We start from the raw sequence: 9,741 nt of genomic DNA, 5'->3' as shown, positions 1-9,741 counted from the left end.
GGCCTAGGAAGGGGACGACGCGGAGCCGGGGAAGACGCGACAATGGATGCCCATGCGGAGGGGAGTACGTGGCTTGACTGCTTCGGCTGCGGTGTGAGGCTGTCGTCGCCGTAGAGCCTGGCTAGCGGTGGGAGTAGTAGGGGCGGTGAGGCCTCCGCGGCAGCACAACTGGCCATGGGAGGCAAGAGCATGCGGTGGTTTGGACGGCTGGAGCAAGAATATCAGAGGTTGAAGAAGCAGGATGACTGTTAGATGTTAACAATCCAGCAGTCACTTGTGATAGAATCGTTTGTTGACTAAGTTGACAAAGCCCTCCGTATGTGTAAAATTAGTAGGCCCACAAGTCAAGCTCCCACTATGCTGGGTCCCAGGTAGCAGGGGGGGTATTCATTTTTTTGTGCGTAATAAGGAGGCACTTCCTTGCGTGCGAAGATATAGCTGGTGGGTCCGAGCTCTCAGTGGGAGTATTCATTCTTTTTGGCGTAATAAGGAGGTACTTGCTTGCGTGCGGCCATGGACCATGTGGGTCCCAACTGTCAGCCTCTCCATGTACATCCCTCTTCCTATGTTGTCATTTGTTGACAACGTTGACCAGCCGTGCCGAGAACACCAGAGCGATGGATGACAGCGAGACCCAGGAAGGGAATGACCCGGAGGCGGCGAAGCCATAGCAATGGAGGGATGTGGGTGAGTAGAGGGATGGCCTAGCTAGTGGTTGGACTAGTAGGGGGTGTGAGGCCTACGCGGCAGCACAGCCGGCCACAAGAGGCGGGAGCAGGCGGTCCCGCCGGCGCTGGATTTGGCGGCTGGAGCAAGAAGATCAGAGTTTGAAGAAACACGATGCCGTTGGATTGACATCCAATTGTTATGTCTGCTAGAATCGTTTGTTGACATATATAATAAGTAAAAAAAATTGGCATACGCGTCAACTTAATAGGCCCACAAGTCAAACCATTCCCTATTTTTTTAATAATTTATATATAGCTCATTGCAACTTCTTATGCAATTTATTGCAGTCTGTTTTTTTGTTGGCCAAGGCCAGGGTTAAAATTTAAACGAAATTTCGCATAGTTCTGTGGGTTCCAAACTTATTTTAATACAAAAGTCGAGCCAGATTTAAAGTACTTTGAAGATATATTTAAATTAGGTTAAAGCCCAGTGAAATAGGAATATGAAAATGTGAAAAAATCAGAAATTATAAAGTAATTGTGAATTTGTCGTCTATTTTTATATTTACAACCCATTTCATGTTACTTTCAAGATTTGCAGGCGTCTTGAAACAGTTGCAGCCCATCAGGGTGTACAAAAATAAGTAGGCCTGGATTGGGTATTCTTCAGAAAAAATAAACTAGGCTCATTTTCACAAAGAAAAAATAGCTGGGCTGGTCATATGGTGAACATAAAATATAAGCCTGGGCTAGACGGGCCATGGCCCAGTTGAAACCCTGCTCCGTCTCAACAATAACAAAAATATGCTGCTCGAGCAGCTACGTCCCAGGTGTCAGCCGATCTTGTGGTGCTGTTCTCTTGTCTATTGACTATATACGCTGACAATGTCGTGGGTCCCATATGTCAGGAAACTACTAGGAGGAAGCATTTTCTTTTTCCATATGCTGACAATGGAGTATATATTACAAAAAAGAGGAACTTCCTAGCGTCCGGCCATGGACATGGTGGGGCCCTACTGTCATCCTCTCCACGTACAGTCCTCTGCCTATTCCTGTTGTTTGTTGACCATGTTGACAACGCAAGAGGGCGGCACCGCGGCGAGCGCACCAAAGCGCGCGGAGGATGACAACGTTAACGATTTAGGAGACGGTGGGGCGGCGATGCGTGCGCTGAGGCGCAGCCAGCCGTGGGAGGCGGAAGCAGGCGGCCCTGCCAGCGCTGGTTTGGTTTTGGCGGCTAGAGGGAGATAGGATTGAAGAAACACAATAGACTGTAAAAGCAGCAGGAGTACTTAACAACCTTAACTGAAACCAGCAGGGGCACTTAACAACCATAGCTGAAAGTAGTATGAGTACTTATATAGATTCAACCATACAAAACACGCCTTGAACAGTGGTACTTTGCCTACAGTTAACCAAGGGTGAGGCCGCCAAGCCCCAGGACAAGGCCCAGGCCCACCCCGCGCATCCACAACCTTCTGAAAGCGGCTTCATCTCGCAATGTGGTCAATAAACAGTATATTCGCTTTAGAGCCATGGAAAAGCAGGAACATAATCTTCTGTCCTATTCTCCAAGATGGACGGGCCTTCATTATTTGAGACCACCCATGAATAAGTATATTTTCACCTCCAAGGGGAATGGAGTAGGCCGACATAAACATCATGTTGTGACCGAGCGCAAGTCTGACCCAGCCATGATCAGGCATCTGTATAGGAACAATAGAACTGGGCAGTTTCTGTTTCAAGAAGATCACAGCTATAAAACTGTGTATAAGCAAGAGTTTATGAACAACATCTATAACAGAAAACAGCTCGTACCATAAGTTTCTCGACACAGTTGGACCTGTTCAACGAGTGCAGCAGTGGCACACATATCCCACATGGCCTTCCACCATTGAAACGCCCCACAAGGACCTCAAGACGATCAATAAAGTGTAGGAACTTGCGGATGTCATCCTAATCAACTTCAGTGCCATCAGTAACAACCGAGTTCTTACAGAATAACAAAGGAGTAGCCTGCTTAACTCTGAAAAAACCTACACGTGCCACCAATTATAAGAAAATATTAGTTAGAAGTAGCATCTTCGTGAGAGATTCATTGCTACTTCTAAAGTTAAATTGTGATTAGTTAGACAGAATAGGTGGATTAAGAAGTAATCGAGGCAACAAGTAAGAACCAGATACAAAACTAACATGGGTGAACAATTGGAACGACGTCGGGGTGGAAGATCGCAGTGAATATGAGACCAGGTTCTGCTATTTCCATTAACATTCGTGCGTCAACTCTCAGTCTGTAACACTTGAGAAAGTTTATCCAAGTTCGGCCATAAAAAAACCAGCGATCTTCTTGGTTCATGAACCCAACTCGAAACTTATATCCATGGCTTGTCTTCACTGTGACCATTAAACTGGTGTATTCAGTTATGGCAAGGCCGAGCATTTTGAGTACATGTGTTCTGGCAGAGCAAGGAATACATTGCAGGAAAAATAATATGAGAACACAATGTATTCCCTATCCAAATCTAGAAATAATTTCCTCCTTCACCTCAGTGTTGACCATGGTACTAGTACCTTTTATCCAAATATAGCAACCCAAATTTCCAAATTAGTCGACAGCATGTTCAAAAACCCCCACCCTCCCGGATAGAAAAGAGGATTCTAAGAACATATTGTGCGCGTTTTAAAATCATGTGTTAGGATGAGAAGGAACAAGTGTGGCGTCTCGCCGAGGGCGCAGAAACTTGTAGGGTCCTCGCACTTTGGGCACTGCAAATGAAACACACTAGACTCAGTAGGAAGAAAATACATCAACGGTAGCGGCTGCCATCCTAGGATTACCCGTGACCAAGGGACTTGGATTTATCAGGGATGGATGAAGAATTCGTACCAGGTTCTCCATGAGAAAACCCTATGCAATCGCCGAGCGGGGGTTTTCTTTGAACAAGCAGACGAGGGAGAAGGGGATTCAGGCCCAGTGAAATATTACCGCTTCGTCCGTCTAGCTTACTGCTAACACTGGAAAGGTGGGGGGTTTTGTGATTTGACAGCTCACTTGGCATTACTGCGGCGCTACGGCCGGAGTGTGTCTACCGTGCAGTTGTGCACTCTAATTTGGTGCATATGGCACATGGACCCCGTTGCCGAATGCCCCACATATCAGCGAAAGGAAGTAGAAAGACAGGAGTAACTAGTTACACATAAATATATTTTTTGACAGAGAGATACTCCCTGTGTAAAGAAATATAAAAATCTTCTATATAACAACTTTATACATAAGAAAAATCAAGGGGAATATATATAACATATATAATTATAAAAAACAGTGTTTTTTAACACAGTATAGACAAGTTGGTGATGATGGTGTGCCTGCCATCCTGCAATATAGGTCGTCTGATTTATATCTGACAGATAGGAAGGAAACTATGGCAATTTTGCAAAAAGGTACCCACACACCTCTCCACATTTGCAAATAAGGCATTCCCTCGTTCATCCTTTTCTCCCACAAGATAAAATAATCATACAAATGCATCTTGATGTTACGTGCAACACACGGGCATTATTGGGGTTCAGCTGAGAATATAATACTCAGACAGGCTCGCGGTTTTGGACTTTGGGCCACAGGCCGGTGGGCCTGCATGTTTGGGGGCCCATGTGTTCTACCTCAGCAAGCAATCGGTACGGCGCTGGTTTTAGATGCGGTCGCAAGGAAAATACACAAAATTGAGTAAAGCACGGCAGCTATTAGAATGAAATCGAACGACAGTTCCTAACCAGCAATCAGAGTTGCAATTCTATCAACGATATACCATGTGATAATTAATACTATCGTACTACTTATACACACATGACACTTGTTTCACCATGCCAGATTATTACATCAAAATCTCTCGGAGGATAGATCAGTTCGGCAGTTGTGTGCTGCTACTGAAGAATTTCAAAGTTGATTTGGACCAGCTCTCCTTGCCGAGAAAGTTTGATTTTGACATCATCCCCTACCGCAAGATATGGTTTAGATTTAATCCTTGACCATCCTTTGGCATCAATCATCATGCGACCATCCTTTGTACTTACGGTATATTGAGCAGGTTCATTCACACCAAAGTTGCGCATGGTAAGAGAAACTTGGCCACGGTTGCCTGGATTGTTGAACGACTCCCTCGTTGCTCTAGTAATTCTCTGTTTGCAAACAAGATGACATACACAAACAGTTAGATCAACACAGTGAATCATGTGAAACAACATGGAAAGAAAAAAGAACGAAGAACTTGGGCGGCCAATGCTTACCAATAAGGTGGACGTGTCGGTTTTTGTAAGGACTTTGGTATATGAAGTGTGAACTGCAGCCCAGTCTATTGCTGGAGCAACTGCTAGTTTCGTTGCCGCTGCACGGGCCGGAGCAGATGCAAGTGAAAGTATTGGTGCAGATGCTAAAGCCGTTGCTAGTGCCCGTGCCAGTGCGACTGGTAGTGCCGCTGCTGCTGCTGGAGATGGTGATCCTTGTAGAGGTGGTGCTGGTGTCAGAGCAGGTGCCGGTGTTGATGCCCGATCCTCCGGTAGATTCGCTTGATTCGCTGACACGGTCGGTGCCCAATCCTCAGCTGGATCAGACTGAGCTGCTGCCGCTGTCAGTGCTAGAGCAACTCCCGGTGCTCGATCCGTTGCTGAAGGTTGTACCGATGTGCGAGACAACGGCGATCGTGTCTGGTCTGCTATGATCAGCTTTCTAACTTGAGTAGGCTCCGTGACCGTGATCCAGTCTTTTTCTTCATTTCTTTTAAATGTGAGAAGGACTAATTGCGGCGTGTTTGTTAAACCAAACTACAGTTCATCATAGGGATTCAGCTTGTACTCAGACAACAGACTGCTCCATTTTTTCCAGTAATATAAGTGATGGATAGTGCCTTCGTTACTGACACGACATAAGAAGTGAAACCTGCAAAAATATCCATGGTAGAGCAAACCAAACGGTTTATTCTGTGATGAATGTCACATGGCAAAACTGCATCGTAAAATTGCAGCAAAAGAAAAAAACATGACACTAAATCAATAAGATTTAGACAGTAAATCTATAAGATTTACTTGATGTGACACGAGTGAATCCTTACCAGGAAATCACTATGTTGAAGTACTAAATAGAAGATTGATCGTCCAACTACGCGTGGCATGCAGAGCCCCAGCCTACTCCCACAAGCAGGACAGTCCAAAGGTCGTGACAAATCGTACGGACCGAACATCCATGGGACTGGAAATCTTGGTGGGTGCGATAAACCCTGCAATGCATACAGATATTAGAGTGTAACCATAATTGATAAACCATCCTCACAAAAAAGATGATATGGATACTTCAAAATATACAGATTGAATTGAATGGACATACATTAACATAGTCTGTTCTCAGGACTCACCACACACCAAAAGCGGCAGTACTAAACAATATAAGGTTCACAAACACAAATCAAGTACTGAACAATAGTACTTACTACAGACAAGCAAAGTTGCACTAATTAAACTCTGCAGACTATTTCTTGCCACCGACCTACGGGATGAACCCCGCATAACTGACTAGGCCATGGACTTCGTGAGAGATGTCTACTGGCACCATCACCATCTCGTCAACCTTGGAGAACCTAACAGAGTGGTCTTTCCACTCATAAACATTTGTAATCGAAGGCAGAGCCAGGAAATTGTGGTGGTCAAATACAGCCTCGAGAACACTCCTGACAACAATGCTATAGGAAAACACTAGTTCAGGACACGTGGCGACAAGGACACATCAGCTGGATAGTTTAGCAGTAAAACTCATCCTCAGGTCTTCCAGTTCACACGGCATGACTTTGAGAACTTCATCTCCACCACGGACCTGGTTCTAATTCAAATAGAAACCAGATATTTTATTACTACCTCCGTTTAGAAATATAAGATGATATTCGATATTTTACTCCATATATGACTACATATACGCACAGAAATGAGTGAACAAAGACACTAGAACATGTCTTCAAAGGCATGAGAGCAGAGGGATTACTTGCAATATCCATAAAACAAGTTACTGAGGCAAATATACCCTCTTGAAAGGTAGCATTGATGTTCATAAAGTAGTTGAAAGTAATCTATAGGAAATCAGTGTCAACCTCTCGCATGTTTTGGTCAAAAGAGGAATTTAGAACCTTCATTTGGCACACCAAAATCACATGCAAGATCACCCAGAAAGTTGTACTACTAGTACTAGTACTGTGTGTTAGATGAAAAAACACAATCAGGATCGAGAAAAAGATCGTCAAGAAGAGATATTACCTGGACTTGCTTAATGAGGGATCCCAAAGAGGGAGGCTTGGACAGGGCGATGGCTTTGAGCTTGTCTGCGGTAGTCTTGGCAGGGTGCTTGCGCTTCTTCATACCATGAGCCTCGACGGTTTTGGCCAGAGCCATATACATCACTTCGGCCGGTGCTCTAGCGTCCATCAAGAAACTGTCAAATAGAAATAAAAGAAAAGAAACCATAATCACAAACCCAAAAGAAGAATAGAGAGGGAATTATAGGATCAGTCTCGGGGTTGCAAGACCGGGCCTTGGCCAGAATCAGCACCATTGATGCGCTCACCTTTCCTTCTTTGCGAGAGAAGAACAATGGCAGAAGCAGGTCAGGGTTTTCTTGAAGAAATGAGGAATAGGATGAGGGAGAGGCGAGTGGGGGTTTTCTTCAAGAGAGGAAGCTGAGAGAGAAGAGTGAAATGATGGTTGCTTCGTCCGTCCAACTTACTGCTAGAAAGGAGGGGTTTTTATGATTTGACGGCTTATTGGGCATTACTGCGGCGCTTCAATCGGGGTAGTCTACCATGTAGTTGGGCACTCTACTATGGAGTAATTTAGTGCATGGCTGGTGGACCCCGATGTTGGCTGTCCCACACGTCGGCGAAATTGAGTAGCAAGGTTCACCTCGAGGAGGATCCGCATGTTAGAGCGTGTCCATTATTTTTCTGAAGAAAAAAATGATTACAGCAAGCGTTTCCATTCTTATGACGGAGGAGTGCGAAACACGGAAGCCACTTGAAACACAGTGCTCCTACTACTAGGCATGTGCAGTGGTTCATATGTCAGTACTACATAATCTTGTTACTAGCATAGTAAGATATGATGAGAACAAATGATGTTGTGCGTATGTCAACTATATGAACTGTAATGTAACATAGTATCGCTTTTTCGACTGTCCGGTCGAGAATGAACGGTGAGATCAATGTTAACAGAACTAGGTCTATAGTGCATGGAGAGTACGGTGCTGCAGTGCTCCACGAAACATGAACCATATAAAGCATGAATCAGTGTTAGGCAGGGTGTATGAAGGGCGCACGGGATGGGAGCAAAAGTTCCCTTCTCGACCCACTTTTGGGTGTTTGGTAGAGTGCATGAAGGGTGCATGAGTCCACACTAGTAGGTTAACACAAATACACGAAGAGGGAACAACTATATTGAGATGAGAATGCAACCAAACACACCCACACACTTTGTGCTACAGTGACTGATCTGCATCTCTGAGTTTGATCCAACGGTCATGTTGCGCCGAGACATGGACATGCCCATGCAGAGGACGCCTAAACACCACTGAAGTCCCTCTGCTTCTCGAGGCGCACGACGTTGATGATGCAGGGTGCAACCGCCCGTAGAGCCCGCTCCCGGTTGACGGGAGCCAGCTCGTCAAAGACGGCGTCCAATGGAACGAATGGATTCTGGTGATGAAGCCCTGAGAGGATTTGCCCGGCAACGGCGACGGCAACCCGCAACCCCTCCTTGTCCAGCTCTGCCCCCACCATCGCGCGGAGATGGCTCAGCTCCTCGGAGATATAGGTGAAGAAGGAGACCAGGTCAGGAAGCCTCAGCTCGTTGAAGTCGACAGGGTGGTCGAACGGGTTTAGCCCGACGGCCGGCATGGTCGCGCTGGCACGATGCTAGGCATCGCGCAGTCGCAACACGTGTGTGGCAACTTGGTCCACCAAGTGGCTGAGGTGATCCTGGACCTCATCACGATCGGCCCGCTCGCGCTCCAGCTAGCTCCCCTGACGGCCTATCGTATCTCACGCTTTTTGCAGCAACGCCGCCGGCGCCTCGAGCATCTTTGTGGTGGACGCCTGCCGCTTTTGAAGCTCCGTGAACTCACGCACATAACAGAGGAGCATGGCACTCCTCTCCTCCTTGAGCTCATGGAGCTCCACGTCCTTGGCCCTGAGCTCCGCATCCTTGGCCTGGAGCTCATGTGTCAGGCGCCTCACCTCAGTCTCCATGATCTGCTGCTCCGCCATGGCACCAGGTAAAAGCAATGGGAGAGGAAGCAAAGGGGGCGAAATGGCTGAAAGGAAATGCAATCTACGGTAGGGCGGAGGGAGACAGCCGAGGAGCGGGGTGAATTTTTTGGTTTTCACCATGGGAAAACACTAGTCGATGACTTTTCACATCAGTGAGCAGTGGGTTTTACAGGCGGAGTCATCATGACTAATTGCTTCCGCGCCTGCTCTCGTCAATCAAAAATTAAAAATGTTGTCGTGCCTGCTCCCGTCAACCAAAAAATTAAAAATGCTGTCGCGCTTGCTCCCGTCAATCAAAAAATTAAAAATCCTGCCGCGCCTGCCACACCCAAAGACCAGAGCAACGCCGCCGTGGATATTTAAACTTACCTCCCGGCAAGGATATAAAAAAAGGGGTGAAAAACCAAATGTGGTGGCGGCCTAGCTAATCGGCCGCACTAGCCCAACTAGCTAGCCACCGTGCTTCACTGATGTACTCGGCGGGAAAGGTGGTCTTTCGTGATTTGACGACCGTTGCTTCGGTGCTATGACCGAGGAGGACCCAGAAAACGCGCGGTAGGGCGTCCCACGTCTCGGCAAGGAAGAATATATGCGAGCACCACCTGGGAGGACCCCGAAACTACGCGGTAGGGTGTGCCACGTCTCGACATAGAGGAAAAATGTGCGTGTAAAATTATACTATATCAGACGTACTACCTATGATTCGACCTCGTGACCCAACCAGTCGGTCGAAAACACCCCACTAGTCACACAGCTTCATCATGCTAACGTGGCAC

This window comes from Triticum urartu, chromosome 6A, assembly GCF_056163025.1.
Source record: "Triticum urartu cultivar PI428250 chromosome 6A, HENAU_Tu73, whole genome shotgun sequence".
Taxonomy (NCBI): Eukaryota; Viridiplantae; Streptophyta; class Magnoliopsida; order Poales; family Poaceae; genus Triticum; species Triticum urartu.
Note: the sequence above shows the minus strand (reverse complement) of the source record.